Source organism: Ailuropoda melanoleuca, chromosome 1, assembly GCF_002007445.2.
Source record: "Ailuropoda melanoleuca isolate Jingjing chromosome 1, ASM200744v2, whole genome shotgun sequence".
Lineage (NCBI taxonomy): Eukaryota > Metazoa > Chordata > Mammalia > Carnivora > Ursidae > Ailuropoda > Ailuropoda melanoleuca.
The window spans coordinates 83,835,616-83,855,078 of record NC_048218.1 but is presented as its reverse complement, the minus strand read 5'-3'; the positions used below and the strand labels follow the sequence as shown (position 1 = coordinate 83,855,078).

General features: G+C 39.9%; 1 long non-coding RNA gene and 1 other non-coding gene across 2 annotated transcripts; both read left to right on the top strand.

The window, feature by feature from the left end:
* Positions 1–14,070: 14,070 nt before the first annotated feature.
* Positions 14,071–16,517, top strand: LOC109488886. The gene is made up of 3 exons (XR_002141739.2): positions 14,071–14,800; positions 15,538–15,661; positions 16,017–16,517. It is a non-coding gene; the product is annotated as an uncharacterized LOC109488886 (long non-coding RNA).
* A 220-nt stretch (positions 16,518–16,737) lies between these two features.
* Positions 16,738–16,884, top strand: LOC117795630. The gene has a single exon (XR_004619702.1). It is a non-coding gene; the product is annotated as a U4 spliceosomal RNA (small nuclear RNA).
* Positions 16,885–19,463: the final 2,579 nt, after the last annotated feature.

The following is a 19,463-nucleotide window of genomic DNA, read 5'->3' as shown; positions in this document are numbered from 1 at the left end:
TGATATTTTTTCACATCAGTTTCAAAATCAACTTATGAAGTACTATCACTTTATGTTTTACAGATAAGAAATTGAGACTCAGAGATTTTAAACACATACTCAGTATTTACAAAAATAAATATTTACACTTCAACTTCCAGAATGACTTTAGCTAAAAAATCCATTGTTTTCAAGAAATACCTTTCAGTGCCCTTGTACCCCGGAGGCACTCAGTGCCCTGTACAATTCAGCCGGGTCCTTTCGAGTACTTGCATTTTCTTATTTCCCCAGAAGAGGGCTGCCTCACCCAACTACTTCTAGATTTCATTGGGAAGATTTCCTATGCAGTCTAATTACCACCTCATAATTCTAACAAAAGATTTGAGGGAATGGCATGCTGTCCCTAAGCTTCTGTTTACACGAATAATTCAATTTTGTAGGAAAGGGGTAAGGAGAATGGATACAAATAGGTCTTGAGAATGGTAACTGTGAATGATGCTGCATCTGTATACGTTTATGTTAATGTGTTTGGGAGTTTACAGGTTCTTTTCTGGCATTATTAGGTTTTACTTTATTTTCTCCTTTCTACTAATACAGATGTAAGAAAACACAACATAAAAATATGGAAAGTATAAGAAATACTACTAATGCCACCATCCATAAAGAAATTTGAGGAATTTCCTTCAGTCTTCCTTTTTTTAACATAGCTGGGATCATATGAATTTTTTTTTAAGGTTTTGAAAGTGTTTCTTGAAGGGAAATTTTAATAAAGCTAGTGTATATATGTTTATATTGATTTTTATGTAATTTTTTCGAATTCAGATATTTAAGCTTACTATATATTAGTCACTATGATACAGGCAAAGAATGAAGTGGTCATCACAGTAGACATATTTCCTCCCAAGAGTTTACTCTTTAGTATAAATGGTAGATGCTGAAGCAGAAATTACATGCATTGGGTTTGACAGGAAGAATGGCACTGTAGCAACCTGTGGGATCCCAAGCTAGCCTAAGGCAACATGTAATGATTATAAGCTCATTTCATAGCATCGGGAACACAGTAGACACTGAGTAAAGGTCTGTTGAGTGGATGATACATGGATTTAACATTGTTTAGGGTTATCTTTATTTTTTTTCTTCTGCAATTCTACAGAGCCCAGCACGGTGTTAAAAAGGCATGGGCTTGCTTGAATTGAGCAGACCTCAGACTAAATCCTGAGCTTGCTGATTACTAGGACAGTAATGATGACTACCATCTACTTGGTATCCACTACATGTGCCAGACACTACGCCCAAATATTGAATCTCCCCTTCTATCTTATATTGGGAAATTTCCGTCACTGCTTTGAGCCCTATATAAAAGAGATTATGATCTTCATCTCCCAGTAGTGTTAATAAAGATTACTGGGACAATGTATGTAAAGTGCCTACTACACTAGTAAATAATAGGTGAAGAAGACTTCTCTTGGCCAACTAAAGATTGACCACTCCTTTTTCAAGAAAATTACTAAATATCCCATACTATCTCTGCTTCAAGCCTATTGACTTCAAGGAGTAATGGAGTTACAGGTAGACTAGAGCCAATGGGCAATGTTTTTGACACTACTTCCAAACCATGGAAAAAGTCCAAATTCTACAATGTAAATTAACCATACTATTCTCCTTAGAAACAAATACACTCTGCTGGAGATCAAAAAAGAGTTTGCAGTAAATTCCTGGGCTCAGTCTCTTTCCTTACGTCACTCTTTCTCAAATTTCAGTCCTTGATTTTAACTGTTTCTATTTTGCCTCCACGTATGATATATACTGAATATTCTCTTTAAATTGACCTTTTTATTCTTTTCTTTTCTTTTTTTTTAATTTTATTTTTTTTAAAGATTTTATTTATTTATTTGACAGAGATAGAGACAGCCAGTGAGAGAGGGAACACAAGCAGGGGGAGTGGGAGAGGAAGAAGCAGGCTCATAGCAGAGGAGCCTGATGTGGGGCTCGATCCCGTAACGCCGGGATCACGCCCTGAGCCGAAGGCAGATGCTTAACTGCTGTGCCACCCAGGCGCCCCTAAATTGACCTTTTTAAACTTCAAGTTTGAAAAAAGAAATGTTATATCATGACTATGAATAGAAAATCGGCCCCATGTCATAATTAAAAAGTAATCACGGATATAACTATTACATTCCACCTAGATTCTGTTGCTCACCCAAAGCTCTGGGCCTAAGGCCTCGCTCTCCTTTTGTTGAAAATGGAGAATTTTAAAAGGAAATTAGTGGTGTTAAAAACATACCAGTACCAAATGGAGGCTTCCTTGATGTAATCAAATGAAGAATTGAAAAAGCAGTAAGTCACGATGTGATGAATTATATCATACTCCAGGTACATGCCCACATCTTTTTGTTTTTATATTTTGTTTTATTATTTTTTTTATTAAAGAATGATTGACATGCAATATTGTATTAGTTTCAGGTGTATAACACAGTAGTTCAATATTTATACACATTATGAAATGGTCACCTCAATAAGTCTAGTTTTCATCCGTCACCATTTAAAGCGGTTACAATATTATTGACTATATTCTCTATGTTGTACATTATAACCCCGTGTCTTATTACAACTGTAAGTTAGTACTTTTTAATCCCCTTCCCCTATTTTGTCCACCACCACCCCCAGCAACACCTTTTCCTCTGGCAACCATCAGTTTGTTCTCTGTATCTACAAGTTGGTTTCTGTTTTGTTTTGTTTTGTTTTTTAGATTCCACATATAAGCAAAGTCATGGTATTTCTCTTTTTCTGTCTGACTTACTTCATTTAGCATAATACCCTCTAGGTCTGTCCATGTTGTCACAAATGGCAAGAATTCATTCTCTTTTTATGGCTGAGTAATATTTCGTTATATACAAATATCACATCTGCTTTATCCATTCATCCATGGATGAACATTTAGGTTGCTCTATATCTTGGCTATTGTAAATGATGCTGCAATGAATATAGTAATGTATATATCTTTTCAAATTAGTGTTTTCATTTTCTTTGGATAAATATCTAGAAGTGGAATTGCTGGATTGCATGGTAGTTCTACATGTGCCCACATTTCGCAAATTTTTATATATTTCATTAGGATGGCAGTACTGTTGACATTGGAAAATATGTAAATAAATATCCTCTAATGTATCAGTTATAATTAACCTTAATTCATGTTTTGATTTGTTTTAAGTTATATATTAATTGCTAAAGCACATCACTTAGCATCACATTCAGTTAATTATCCAAAGCATAAGTTGTTGAGCACTGCACATCAGAATCCAACCGCAGAGTTTCTTTTCGGACAACATTTGAACAGAACCTACCTAGAGCCATGATCTCTTTTCTATTTTTAGCCTAATCACATATCTAGGAATTTATCTTAAGGAAATAATCCACAAAAATGGAAAAGTTGTACACACTAACCTCCTAATTATAACATATATATAATGTGATATATATAGTATATAATGCCATATATATGTTATATATAATGTTATATATGTAATATAGTGCAATATAGTTATGTATATAATAGTGGAAAAACAAGCAATACATACTTAATAGGAGAATGGTTGTTAATTTATTTACACATCACTTGGTGGAATATTATGTAGCAATTAACGATTATAAAAACTGTGGCAATGAGGGGAAACACCTATTTTAATCAAAATGCAGGTACCAAAGCTATTAGAAAAGCCCAAAATATATCACAAATGCGATGGAAGTTTACTTCTCTCTCTTCGTAGAAGTGTCAGCTGGTATGGTGGCTCTTCTCCATGAAATTCCTAGGATGCTAGGCTCCTTCTGTCTTGTTGCTCTGCCATTCTACACATGCAGCTTCCATTGCATGGTCCAAGATGGCCAATCTAGCCTCAGCTGTCATGATTAAATCCCAGCCAATGGGAAGTGGGAAATAGAAAAGGGAAATAGAAATGCTCTTTCCCTCTAAAACATACGCCCGGAAGTCACACGTCATTTCTGTTCCCACATCGCTGGACGGATCTTAGTCACATGATTACAACCATTTTCAAGTCACATGATTATAACCAGCTAAAAATTTTGGAGAATGGCTGTTGAAAGGAAACTAGATTCTCTGCCAATCTTCAATAATGTGTTTTTTCTTTTCAATCTTCTATAATGTTAAGTGAAAAATAGCAGGATGAAAAAGTAACTCCATGCTAAACATAATTATGCAGTGGAGAAGTCAGGCAACACCTTGACCTGATAAGCAAAATTAGCATCACACACAAAAGTTAACATCAGATATGAGGGACATAGGGATGTACCCTGAGAAGAACACGACCCAGGCACTATGCCAACCAGGAATGTATAACTTCAGTGTAATTCAGTCTAACTGCAAGGAAAGATCAGCCAAACAAAAATGGTAAGTATTCCATTTTTTTAAAAAGATTTTATTTATTTATTTAACAGAGATAGAGACAGCCAGCGAGAGAGGGAACACAAGCAGGGGGAGTGGGAGAGGAAGAAGCAGGCCCATAGCAGAGGAGACCAATGTGGGGCTCTATCCCATAACGCCGGGATCACGCCCCGAGCCGAAGGCAGACGCTTAACCGCTGTGCCACCCAGGCGCCCCAGTATTCCATTTTTAAAAAAAATCTGAAGTATATTTTTTAAAAATACGAATGTCATAAAAGACAAGGAAAGGCTGTGGAAATCTTCCACATAAAAAGGGGATGAAGAGATATGCAAGTAAATGCAATACTTGATACTGCACTGCACTGGAGCGGGAGGAAATGTCATAATATAGAATATTGTCAGACCAACTGGCAAAATGGGAGTATGGAAGGTGAATCAGATGGAAGTATCGCAACAGTGAATGTACGAAGTTGCTAACACTGTAGTTGTATGAGAGACTAGCCCCATTCTTAGGAAATAGACATATTTATTAGAGGTAGAGAGTAGAAATATTTAGGGTAAAGGTGATGTATGTGATGTGTGTGACTTACCTCAAATGTTTCAGAAAAAATGTATTTATCAATGTGTGTATATACATATATACATACACGTGTATAAATACATGTCCATGTATGTATATGAATATATGTACTTATGTATATGATATGAATATATTTACACATATATACGTATTATGTGTATTTGTGTCTGTGTGTATCTATAGATTTAGATCTGTGTGTGTGTGTGTGTGTATGTGTGTGTTGTGTGTTACGGGCTGAATTGTGTCTTCCCCACAACTCACATGTTGAAGTCCTAACTCCCCGTACCTCAGACTGTGACTATATTTGAAGGTAGGGTCTTTAAAGAGGTAATTAAGTTAAAATGAGGTCACTGGGGAGGCCCTAATCCAACATGACTGGTCTTCTAAGAGGAGTAGATTAGAGCACACACATGTACAGAGGGAAGATCACGGGAAGGTGCAGGGAAATGGCCATCTACAAGCCAAGGAGGGAGGCCTCAGGAGAAACCAACCCTGCTGACACCTTGATCTTGGACTGGGGGCCTTCTGAGTTCTGAGAAAATAATTTTCTGTTGTTTCAGTCCCCCAGGCAGTCCTTGTGGACTAATGCGATATATGTGCATATCTGTGTATCCATATGTGTGTGTATGTACGTGTACGTATTTCACTCACTTATACACCCTTGTATATACATAGGAATAAGAACAAATTCAAGCAAATGAAGTATAAGGATTATGGATAATCTGGGTGAAGAGTATATGAGTGTTCTTTATACTATTTTATTATACAACTTTATTATTACTTTCGATTTTAAAAGTTTTAAAAATAATGTATAAAAAAATAAGTGTATGTCCACCATAATTGCAAATGTGAACAAAACCTAAAAATGAAGTGAAAAAAGATAAAATGGTTGACATAAGGTGGAGGAATTATTTTCCCCCTCCAACTTCTTGCGATGCTATGTTACTGTTTTTCACATCTCTTTTTTAATGAATTAGAAGTAGCTACCCCTTACTGAGTCCAATACATAGCAAACACTAATTAAGTACTTTGTCTATTTAATCCGATTTATTTCTTACAATAATGTTGCAGTGTAGATTTGACTATTCTCTCTTAAATAAGAGAACTGAGGCCCAGAAAGTTTAAAGTAAGTAGCCTGAGGTTGCATCAAATAAAAGTCGTACCAGATTTTTGAAAGGAATTAAAAATAAATAAATAGAAGCACACCGGTCTCAGAGGGGAAGTGACAGGACTCAGTGACTTTCGTTTAGCATATCTGTCCCTAAGTGTCCAGTCTCCTCCTTTCCCTTGGATGTGCATAACTTATTTAACCATCTGTTTTGGGGCATCTATGTTGTTTCTAATATCATGATTAAATTTTTCCTTTTTTTTTTCTTTTTTTTTTTTAGAGAGAGCATGAGCAGGGCAAGGGTGTGGTGGGGAGGGGCAGAGGGAAAGAATCCTAAGCAGGCTCTGCACTCTGACTTGGGGCTCGATCTCATGACCCCTAGATCATGACCTGAGCAGAGTCACTGCGCCACCTAGGCGTCTTCTTTCCATGCATTCTTAATTGGTTCTTTAGAATAAACTCCCAGAAGGGAAATTTTAGCCAAAGAATATGTTTTCAGGTTTTTGGTACATGTTCCAAAGTTGCCTTCCTGTTCATGTTGGACCAATTCACACTCCCATAGGCCTCATAAGAGGGCATCAATTTTCTCAACTTCAAATCTGTTGTCAGCCTGATGGTACGATTTTGTGACAGCTTCTTTAGACACTGTAATTCTCAGCATATTCTTTCCCACTCAGCACAGACCTTATACCTTTGCTCAGCATTCCAGATGTTGGCATTTGACACTGTTTACTAAATTGTTTGATGTCCTCATTGAATTGCAATAAAAGATGATTAATGCCAACAAAACACATTTCTTCAGAAAGTAGTCCTATGTTCCCTGCCAGTATTTAAAAATCTGTCTTCCATTTCTTTGAACATGATAACCAGAGCTATTTTATAGTCTGAGAATTCAAGTACCTGAAGTCATGCAGGTATGTCTTTGTGTATTGGTTGTTGCATCTGTCGTCACTAATCACGCTTTTTCTTGTGTGCTTGATTTTTTTTTACTGTGAGCTTTGGATTTCCCTTGCTTTGGCCTCTGCCCCCTATTGCCAGTCCAAATCATGTTGAAGATGAAATGTGAAGTAGGAGCAAGCACTGAAATCCCTGAGATGGAGATGTAAGAAGGAATATTTCCTTCCTTCCTTCCTTCCTTCCTTCCTTCCTTCCTTCCTTCCTTCCTTCCTTCCTTCCTTTCTCTTTCTTTCTCTTTCTTTCTTTCTTTTTCCTTCCTTCCTTCCTTCCTTCCTTCCTTCCTTCCTTCCTTCCTTCCTTCCTTCTTTCTTTTCTTTTCTTTTCTTTTCTTTTCTTTTCTTTTCTTTTCTTTCTTTTTAGATTTTATTTAGAGAGAGAGCACGAGCAGAGGGGCAGAGGGAGAAGGAGAGAATCTCAAGCAGACTGCGCTGAGTGCAGAGCCCAGAGCGGGACCCGATCCCATGACCCCAAGATCATGACCCCAGCCAAAATCAAGATGTTTAACTGAGGCACCCAGGTGCCCCAAGAAGGGAAATTTCTAAGAAATAAAGGAAGAACCTAAGCCAGTGATAAAAAGGACCTACTGTGTTCTAGGAAACAATGGAAAAATAGATGCTAAAAAATATCCTGATTCAGTGATAGCATTTAGGGCTTAAAGATGAGGGAAATGGGGAGAGGTTGGAAAAAGGGCACTCTCAGCTATAAGATGAATAAAGACTGAGGATCTAATGTATAACATGGTGACTGTAGTTGATAACACTGTATTGTACTTTTTTTTTTTTTTTTTTTTAAAGATTTTATTTATTTATTTGACAGAGATAGAGACAGCCAGCGAGAGAGGGAACACAAGCAGGGGGAGTGGGAGAGGAAGAAGCGGGCTCATAGCAGAGGAGCCTGACGTGGGGCTCGATCCCGTAACGCCGGGATCACGCCCTGAGCTGAAGGCAGACGCTTAACCGCTGTGCCACCCAGGCGCCCCAACACTGTATTGTACTTAAAAAATTTTTTTAAAGTAAAATGGGGGTAGGGGAAATTTCCAGGTAGAAAAATCAGATCATTTATAAGGTAGAAAAACCAAGCTTGCTTCAGGTATCACATGTTCCCATTTTTAAAAAATTATTTCTGACTAGCCATTCCATCCACCTTGTAATCTATAGACATAGAGAGAGAGAGATAGCTAGAGTGAAGTTCACATACTATCAACAACAGTAGTTCTGAGGGGAAGAATTTGGGATAATTTGTGTGCTTTACCTCCTATTTTGTCTCAGTGTTTTCGTATTGCTTCTGTTGTTAGGACTATGATGGTGGAAAAAAGATGTAAGACTCATTCAAGGTAGGGTTTTGCAAGGATTATATGGCATAACACGTGTAGCCCCTGGTGCAGCAGGAGCTCAATACATTACTGCTCTTTTCCTATTTCTCTCCCTCTCTTTTTTCCCCCCCTTTCCTCCTCCTCCTCATCCTTTTATTGTCCTTTACCTTCTTCTTCTCTTGACAGCCTCATAGGACACTTTTCTTGAGAAATATTCATATATTTAAGCTATTCTTGCAAACTACTTAATTTGATGGGGCTGTCAACGTGACACTGAAAATGATACAACACAGTTTATAATGAGTGACACCATGCGTATCTGTCAGAAGTTTCATTAGCACATCTTGACTTCCTCAGTACTTTGGAGCTCTCTCCCACTGTGGTCTTTTGTCATGGCGTCCTTTTAGGAGGGTTAGGAGATATCTGAGTTAAAAAAAAATACAGGAAGCAATGAAAGTGAGAGGAAGGAAAGGGAAGGTGCAATTCTTATATATTTTTTTTTCATCCAAGAAAGTATCTTTTTTTTAAATCTTCTGAATACAGATGAAGAGACACAGTCCAGTCTGGAGCTGTTAATTAGTTCTCTCTGGTGATACAGGTAGGAAGTACAGCTGGATAGCTATAGCTAGGAGTAGATCGCTGGCCTTCGCTCTCCCAAATCAATGTCCTGTTGATTTTTAGTGTGCAAATTCTCTCACAAAAACATGATTTCCCCTGGCTTCCCCCTGGTTCAGTCATTTCCTGCTGGATGGCTTCTTCCAACATCCCCCTCCAGGCTCTTTCTACCAGCAGCTGTGCCCCCTGCAGCCTAAGCCACCAGCCTCGTCTTCCTTGAAGGTCAGATTCATGTGTCACTCTCCTACTCACCATTTTCAGTGACCCTCCCTTGCCTGTAAGGAGGAAACCCAAAGTCCTTGCCCTGCTCCATCTGCCTACAATGTCATTTTCTTTTCAGTGATAAACTTCCTGGATCCTTGATTCTTTCCAAACCAGTCTGTCCTTTCAATTTATTTTGTGCATTCCTCCAGTATGCTGGTTATTGTCTGTGTCAGGTAATTCAAGTTGTATTAATTTCTTTTCTTTTTTTTTTTTTTTAAAGATTTTATTTATTTATTTGACAGAGATAGAGACAGCCAGCGAGAGAGGGAACACAAGCAGGGGGAGTGGGAGAGGAAGAAGCAGGCCCACAGCAGAGGAGCCTGATGTGGGGCTCAATCCCATAACGCCAGGACCACGCCCCGAGCCGAAGGCAGATGCTTTAACCGCTGTGCCACCCAGGCGCCCCTCAAGTTGTATTAATTTCTTATGGCTGCTGGAACAAATTACCACAAATGTGGTGGCTTACAATGACAGAATTTATTTTTTCACAGTTCTGGAAGCCAAGCCTAAAGTCAGTATCACTGAGCTGAAGTCAGGTGTTGCCAGGGCCATGCTCCTATGGAGGCTCCAGGAGAGAGTTTGTCCTTGTGTCTTCCAGCTTGTGGTGGCTGCCAGCATTCACTGGCTTGTAGCCCTATCACTCCAATCTTTGCCGGTGTCATCACATTGCCATTTCTTCTTCTGTGTATGTCAAAGCTCATTCTGCCCCTCTTTTATAAGGACATTTGTGATCACATTTAGGACCCACTCGGATAATCTAGTATAATCTCTCCATCTCAGGATCTTTAATTTAGTCACACATGTCAAGCACATTTTTTTTTTCCATGTAAGATAATATTTACAGATTCTAGGGATTAGGACCTGAATATATTTAAGGGGCTGTTATTCAGCCTATTGTACAAGTCAGGAGATCATAGGAGCTTTTAATTAAGTATAATTACTTAGTGCTATATACTAAGTGATAAGAATTTTAAAACATTGGTCTGTATTTTCTAATAGGAGCTGTATCATTTAGAAAGTGTATTTAGTTACTTGTAACAGAGCATCCCCCACTGACTACGCCTTTCAAAGAGGGTGACTTAAACAAGATAAAATTTTATTTTTCTTTTATGGAAGACCATTCAGAAGTAGGTAGCCCAGGACTAACTAGTATGTGGCTCTAAGAAACTATGAAGGACACAGTATCTTTCCATCTTTATGCTCTGTCACACCTGGATTCCATTCTTAGGGTCACTTCAAGTTCCAAGATGGCTGCGGGAGCTTCAGCCACTACATCCAGAAGCCAGGCTTCAGAAAGCCATAACCTTCTGCTTACATCTTAATATCTAGAACATACTAGCTGCACTGAGATGCAAAGTTGGAACATTTAGTTTCCCCCCTGAGCCCATTAACTGATTGATTTTTCTAAGGGAGAAGGAGAGCTCAGCTTTGGAAATCAATTAGCAATCTTTTCACAGTAATAAACATTCTTAAAAACAAATTTTTTTGGAACAACTTCTCTATGTAGAAGCAAGGTTTAGGCTTGGGGATACAAAGACATATTACAAAGATCTCTGGTCTCATGCAACTTGCATTCTAGTTAGGGTGACAGTGCATAAACAAAAGATTAAAAAACATATATAATTTAGTAGCTAATGAGTGGTACAGGCAGTAAATGTATGTGATAGGCTTTCTGAAAAATGTGGGGCAAGTGGGATTTAGATACATTTAAAGAATGGAGGAGAATATTCCAACTAGGGTTCATCATGAGCAAAAGTAAAAAGCATGAATGTTCATGAAGTGATCAATGAATGTTGAGTAGACTCAACATTCTTATATATATGGGGGAAAGCAGTTCCCCAAAGTAGCCTGCAGTCATTCCCACAGAGAGGAAGGAAGGAGTCAGATTTGTGGATAATGATAGAAATAATAAGAATGGTTAGCATATTCCAAGAAGTCTGCCAAGTGCTTTACAAATATTTCATATCTTTGTAGCAAATTTTGCAAGATGAGTATAGTAATATGTATGTATGTATGCACGTATTGCTGATCAGCATACCTTCTTTGCAGAATGGCCCCTTTCCCACTACAAAAATCTGGATCTTGAGTAGAGACACATATGGATGGGGTGAAATTATTTTCACATCAACAGGTGGCAGCCTCTGGAAACAAAGTCTATAAGTGGCTGCTACTGTGACTTTGGATGTTTGGTTTCTGATAGTTCAGCCTATCCTTCAGTATTGGAAGTTTATCCATAAGTCTTCCAAGACATTCCTTCATAGTGCTTACATAGGTCAGAGCTAGTTTCTATTGCTTACAACAGAAGAACTCAAACTTTGTCAGTCTCAGAGAATGTTTGCAAGCAGCAGATCCTGAAGGATATGAGGGAGTACTGGAATTGCTTTTCAGTTACAAATTGGATAGAAGGCAGTTAGATTTCCATTCAAATTTCAAGATAGAAAATAGCAGCCCATAATACTCAGTGGTGAAATAGATCAACCAAGTTAGCACTTGTGTCATCTGTGACCGTGTGTCCAGAGCCATGTAGCTCTGGGGAAAGGTGGCTGCCCTAGACCCTAGGGAGAGGGAAATGTCAGGGCTCTATTTTAAAAGACATTGGATAATTTGATGCAAGGGATGGGCATGCTTGAGTATTTACAGTCTTTAAGGAATAGGACGAATCTCAAAGTATTTATGTGACCATGATAAAATGATTGCTTTCTGCTTGCATCCGTAAAATGAGATTCCTGAAAATCAAATTAAACTTTTGAAAATGCTGTCTCACTTATTTTTTTTTCACATATTTTATGTTCAAGTTATGGCACAGATGAGAAAAGAGTAGGATACCCATGACTGAACCAGAGAAATCTAGGAGTATGTAGGAGACTTGGAGAATCCCCAATTCTGAAATCCTTCTGAACTTCCCCCCTAACGCACTTTCCTTTTCTAGGAAAGCTATACTCCCTTTTAGGCTCATTAGCATTTTTCCCATTGTCCAACCCTGCAGTGTTTTCTACTGATAAACATTTTCATTGATAACTCAACATGGTCCCTAAGTAAACTGCAAAATCAGAGTGGAAGGAGTTCAGCTGCTATACTCAAAGGAATCATAGGAATTAGCAAATTCTATAAAATGGGGCAATGTTTGTGGGAATGAATTTTGAGGATCAAGGTGGGCAAAACATGAATTTGGATCAGGCCAATTAGATTAATATGGATTTACTCAGCAGACATTCTGTATAAAATGTATTAGTATGGGCATGATCCTAATGCAAAATTGGTTGCCCAAATGCTGGTTCATGCTAGATGGTGACAAAGGGTTAAAAGTTCCTTGACATAGCATAGAGGAAGGGACTGAAGATACAGAAATGCTGAATTTGATCTATCAGATATGTCTCCAGTGGGGCTCAGAATCTTTCAAAGGTAATTTGCTCATCATTCCAATGGGTTTGAGTGCTGCTGACAAGAGTTGGCCCTAAAGTGAGCTTTCTGATTTCTGTGGGGCGGGAGGAGTCCTAGATGGACCTCAGGTGGTAGAAATTTACTGCCAGGAGCAAAGCTGGAGTCATTATGGTATTAGGCAGCAGTCCAAACATGATGAATAGATCTCAGGGAATGGCTAATTCACAGATAACTCTGGCTATGGTTTCTTGTGGGGCTCCCAGGAGTGCAAGCAGTGGACATTCCACTAAGATATAGCCCACCCTCCCCATCTCCAAGTTTAGCAAGCAAAGACCTGAATCAAGCCACCACGCTAAATAGTCACAGTTACAGACAGGAGTAAGTTGACACCATAGAGCTTCTCGATTGAGGAGTAGGCTGAGTTCCTCAGGAAAGATGCTGCAGTATTCCCAAATATGCTACGAGCCTACCTGCGGCCTTCCCTGCAACCACTGCCCCAGTAACTGCCCTGGAGAATGAGAACTACCCAAACTTGTCGGAGACTCTCGGACACTGGCTCTGATGGAAATGATAGCCTGGTGGAATGCCACTCCTACCTGCCAGAGGGGAGGCTTATTGGAAATAGATGATGTCTGAGCTTCTGATCCCACTCACCTTGTGGTAGGCACGGAGGGATCCAAGCTCCTCCTGTGGGGAGTACGCCAGTTCTTGAAAGTATTGGAATACGTAACCTTGGCAAATTGTAGCATCTCCACAATGGCTCCCTTACCTGGGGAATAATATTTACTATAGCAGGAAAGACCAAGAGGATGTCACTGGTGTTCTCTAACAGAAGTGTTAACACGAAACACAGCTGCTCTTCAAGTGAATTCATGCCAGTATCGAAGACCAGGAAGACAGAGTTGGTGATTGCTATCATATTCCCACTCTTTCCCCCATTTCCTATTATTTTTCCCATTAGAATGAAGAATGATGGTGAACTGTGGTAAAGCTAACAAGGTGGTGATTTCAACTTGGCTGATATTCCAGAGACGATTTCTTTACTGAAGCAAATTAATACATCTCTTGGCATTCGGTTTGTAGCTATCGGTCTGGTGAAAGTATTTGCTCCGTTCAGATAAACAAGTTTGCCATCACCTGGAGGATAAGTAGCACAAGTCTAAGGTTACACCAAATCTCCAATTCTGGATCATAACATATAACCGTAGGGATCTTGACCAGGGGTTGGCAAACTTTTCCTGTAGGGGTCGATATGAATATCCTGGGTCTGTATGGTTTCTGTTGCACTTTGTGGCTGTAGCACAAAAGCAGTCAGAGGCAGTGTGTAAATGGATGAGTGTGCTTGTGCTTGGGCTCCAACAGAACTTACAAAAGAAACTGCAGGCTGGATTCGGTCCATGGGCTGCTGTGCACTGACTCTTCATCTTGGCCATCAACATCTGTAGGACATCATGTTAATCCCTAGAGTGGTGACAATGTGCAGACAGGACCTGGAAAGCAGGAAGAGGCAGGTGTCCTGTGACAGAGGGTAGGTGATATATTCTGGGAAATATAGGGACTGCCATCCCAGTGAAATTCCAGAGCAGAGTTTAATAATATAGGGGAATAAAGGTCAAGTTCTTCATCTTGAGCTCCCTATCTCTAAGAATGAGGCATGGGGCACCTGGGTGGCTCAGTTGGTTTAGTGTCTGCCTTTGGCTCAGGTCATGATCTCAGGGTCCTAGGATAGAGCCCCCCTCCCTGTTGGGCTCCCTGCTCAGTGGGGAATCTGCTTCTCCCTCTCCCTCTGCCCCCCCAACTTATGCTCTCTCTCTCTCTCAAATAAATAATTAAAAAAAAAGGATGGGGCACAATGTTTGATGAGTTTCTTTGGATTTTGGAGCCAATATGTATCATATTTAGGTAACCTGCTTTATTAGGAAACCTGAAAAGTGGCCTGTGGCCCCATGGGGGTTGTGTATTTGTGTGTGTGTGTGTGTGTGTGTGTGTGTGTATGTATATATATACATACATATGTATATATTTTTCCTTTTTTTGCCATGTTTACAACAGGCTTTTCTACACCTGACTGGAGGACATGTCTTCTTGTGTGCACATGGAAATGGCAAATGAGCATGAGTAGGGATTGTGTCAGAGTGGCCTAAAAGGCAGTATGCCTACCTATCTCTATGAGTAACTTATGAGTCAGGCTTCTGGAAGAACTGTGGTGAGTATTACACATCACAGAACCCAAAAATGTGAACAGGGATCTCAGATTTCCTCTCAAACTCAGTAACAGCTTAGCTCATCTTGATGTAAGAGTTGTTCAAGGAGTTTGCTCATTCCAGTGTGAACCTCCCTTCTAGTTACACACACTGCCCATAAACCTAACGGCAAAAACTTGCTAAGTTTTACATGGGTGGTGAAGGGGACAAGCAGGCTAGAAAGAGGGCAGGTGGAAAAGAAATTGATATAATCAGTGATGGTGTAAAAAGTTAACATCTCCCCTTATTAAGAAAAATAAATGGATATTTAATGCAAAACATTTAAATAACACAGAAAAGCACAAATTTTTTTTTCACTTAGAGATAACCACCATTAACATATGGCCTACTCCAATCTAATCTCTTTTCTGTGCTATGACTATGTATATATGTGTATATGTATTTAAACAGAATAATAGTGTATATGCTCATTTATAACCAGTCTTTGAAGTTTGCATTATAGTGAACATTTTTCCATGTCAATGAATATTCTTATATCACATGACTTCTGATGGTTATGTAGAATTTTCTCAAATGGAAAACGTATTACATTTCTTTTTTTTAATTTTAAATTTTTTTATTATATTATGTTAGTCACCATACAGTACATCCCTGGTTTCTGATGTAAAGTTCGATGATTCATTAGAGTGCGTATTACATTTCTTAAGCAGTGACCTATTGTTTTACACTTAATAACCAGTGCTTCCGGCAGAGGCTATCGGCCACGATGGAACGTTTTATGGATATGCCTCCACCACAAGCTATCACCATACGCGGCTTTACTAGATCACTGCATACTATCGGAGGACATCTGAGGTCAAGAGGTACTCCATTAATTGAAATAATTAAGATATCTTTTTTTCTCTGTAGATTTCCCCAGTTCTCCTTTTGGCATTAGTCACAGTAACATTCATGTCATGCTTTAATGTAACCTACATCGGTTCTGGGAACAACATTTGTGAAACAATGAATTTTACCTAAAAGACACAAAGCTGACTGCAAAACATATCTATTACAGTGTCACAGATGTGAGTCATTCACTTGGTAGGTACTTATTGAGTGCCTAAAATAATCAGAGTGGTAACTTTCTGGGTCAGCAATATTCCACAATGTGCAAAGATACTAAGAGAAATAACTTCTTTCATTTTTTAAAAAAGATTTTATTTATTTATTTGTCAGAGAGAGACAGCACAAGCAGAGGGAGAAGCAGGCTCTCCGCTGAGCAGGGAACCCGACTCCAGACTCGATCCTAGCACGCGGGGATCATGACCTGAGCCGAAGCCAGACGCTTAATCGATGGAGCCACCCAGGCATCCTGAGAAATAAATTCTTTCGAAGAGTGTGTTATCCATATAGAGAGAAAAGATATGGAACCCAGACTAATTGAATAACTTATAAAAGATGTCCTTTGGCAGAATGCAGTGATGGATATGGGCAACAGGGGCTGTCTGTGTTTAAGATGGGTCCCAGAGGGTTGGAGCAGTCAGAAAAGGCTTGAAAGGATTGAGAAGATTGAAATGAGAGCGGAAAGCTTTCAACCAAGGCTAGGAGACAAGTGCGTTTATCCTTGGTGACGATATCAACGAGCTTACCGGGAGTAGGTGTGGGACTGAAGTCTGAAGGAGTATCAAAGGGTGAGGTCCTTGCATGCCAGGCCATGGGGGGCAGACTCGCGGCGAACGTCCTGCGAGGAGGCTGGTGAGCAGTAGTGATCTGTCGGTCTGAACACTTGATGTGGCAAAAGTTAGTTCTTCATCTTAGCTCCTCTGAAATCTCTTCAGTAAGGCTGTGAATTTATGTTGGAATTGAAAATTGTTTACCCATCATCACTTCAATCCTGCTTTTTGCTCAAGATCTACATGGAGAAACTGGCCCTTTAGTAAAATGGTCCGGTTCAATGATCTTCGAGCAGTGGTGGTGTTGGAGCCAATGAGGTTTTATCCGAGGCGTGGTTATTCCTAACTGGAAACTTTTGCCAGTAAAATAGTCTGGTTATAAATTCATAGGTAGAATTGGCAAGATTAAGTTAAAAAGTTCCAGTAATTGAAAGAGATTTTTTTTTCCTGAAATGTTATGATTAAGACATTGTCTTAATTCATTGAAGTTTCTCTTACTTTGTGTCTCAATAAATTTTTATATTATAGGGGCGCCTGGGTAGCTCAGACGGTTAAGCGTCGCTTTTGGCTCAGGTCATAATCTCTGGGTCCTGGAATTGAGTCCCTCATCTAGTCCCCCACTGAGTACCCCATGGAGCCCCAGATCCGCTCCTGGCTCAGTGGGGAGTCTGCTTCTCCCTCTCCCTCTGCCTCTCTCCCCTGCTCATGCTCTCTCTCTGTCTCAAATGAACAAATAAATTTTTAAAAATCTTAAAAAAATAAATGTTTATATTATAAGACAAACATAATGTCTTTGAAGACATTCCGAAAATAGAAACAAAATCTTATAACCAAATTCTAAAGATAACTATTTAAATTTTCCATGTCTTTCCAGTCTTGTCAAAATGCATGTTGATTTTTACCCAGTTGCAATAATATTGTATAAACATTGTAAGTATGTGAGTCTAATATACTAGAAACATGTTAACTGGTTATTGAACTTAGAGTGTTTGTATAATTGAGTTTTAATTATTTTTTAAAGCAACACTTGCACAAAGTAAAAGTGTAAATAGTACAGAAAGGTAAAGACTGGCAGTAGGTCCCTCTCTACTCTCAGGCTTTGTGTTCCTTTCCACAGAGCCTGACTGTCATTACTTTCTTACGTAGTCTTCTAGAGACATCTTAAGGCCAAACAAATACACACACACACACACACACACAGTATATATAATTTAGCCTCTGTGTGTGTGTGTGTGTGTGTGTGTGTGTGTGTCTGTATAATATTTATCATAGGTACAACCAACTGGACGAAAGCCAGTGACATTCCGGGTGTACCAGAGTGCCTTGCTTGCATTCCTTGCATTTGCACACTGATTTGCACTTTGCTTTTTTCATGTAGTAATATGATTTGGAAATTGCTCCACATCAGCACACAAAGATCACTTCATTCTTCTCAACAGGGCTGTATTTTAACCACTTCCTACAAAGGCATCTTTAGGCTGTTCCCAGTCTTTTGTTACTACAAACAATGCTCTGACAAGTATCCTTACACACTGCGAAGTTCCCTGTAGCATAAATGTGTAGATGAGGAATTGCTGGGGAAAGAGTATATGCATATAAAATTACGGTCGATATTGTTATTGTTTACCGTTTTTATTCCCACCGATAATGTGTAGGAGGGCCTATTTCCCACGCTAGGCCAACTCAACATATCTTAATCAGTCTGAAGGGTGAAAAACGGTGTCTTGATTTAAATTGCATTTAATCTAGAAATATTTTAAACTGCAGCATTTGAATGCCTTTGAATAAACTTTTTCTCTGCAATTGGACAAGCAAGCATCATCCATGAACCTGAACGTGAAGTGTGCCTGAGTCTTGCTTGACGCTATGAAAATTTAGGCAAGCAGGGCAAGAGAGGGGCTCATGTTTCTATTTCACATCAAATTCCAGGTACCCTTGCCATCTCCCAGCAGAAACCAGCACATCTGCAGAATCAGGCAGAGTAACAGAAATAATGGGAGGGGGTAAAAGATTTTAAAGATAGTTTGATTTGTTTGGGAGAGGCTTACGGAAACCAACATTTTATTCACTATTTTTTGCTATTACTGCGTTCCGTTAATTGGCAGGAATCCCTGGGTACCCTGACCTTTACACTGGGTGTAGTTAGGGAACCTCAGCGGAATTGAAACTATGTTTTAAGAATTTTTTGGAGAGAATGAGAGTATGCTGTGAGGCAAGCTCTGTTCGCAAATTGTTCATCTCCCCCGCCCCCCATTCATTGTTTATTTTGAGGAACTGGACCTGCAAGACAGAAATATGTGCGTATGAATAAGATGCTCAAATCAGGCTATTCAACGTTCGACGCGGGGACCTCGAACGAATCAGGCAAAATACGCTCCAAAGAGAAAAATATAAAGCTGCTCCCCGCTCCGAAAAAAATCTTGATCCTCCTCACCATACGTAAGAAAGAAATCTGTATTATTGCAAAAATATATGTCCATCCTCACTGGATCCTATTCTATTCTCTTTTAATAAGCTTTAGATGTTAAAAAAGTGGGGAACAAGGCTTAGAGAGGTTAACACCTAAGTGCACAGCGCAAATTTCGATTTGGGCCCGCCGCTGTGCAATCCAGATTTGCACATCGAGTCCCACCCTTCCCCAGGCAGGGCAAGTCCCCGCTTTTATCTTCAGTTGTTTTAGAAGCAAGCGGTTTGTAAACCCCCAAATCCTGCTCTTTGTGTTAGCTGCCTCGGAGTTGCCCCTTCGCAACATATCGATCTAGGGTAGAAAACACCGTGGGGCTGCCCCACTGCAGCCCGCTGGCGGGGGCGAGGGGAGCACCCCGCCCGCTCCCGGCTCCCGCGCCCGGGGGGCTCGTCCCCCGCCCCCAGCCCCCCGCCGCCGAGCCGGATCTGGGCTCAGGGCCCCTCTCCAGCGCCCCCTCCCCGGCGCGCTGCGGCTGGCGCTCCCCAGCGCCCCGCCTGACGCTGCAGCTGGGCCGGCGATTCGCCATTGGATTAAAAATAGCAG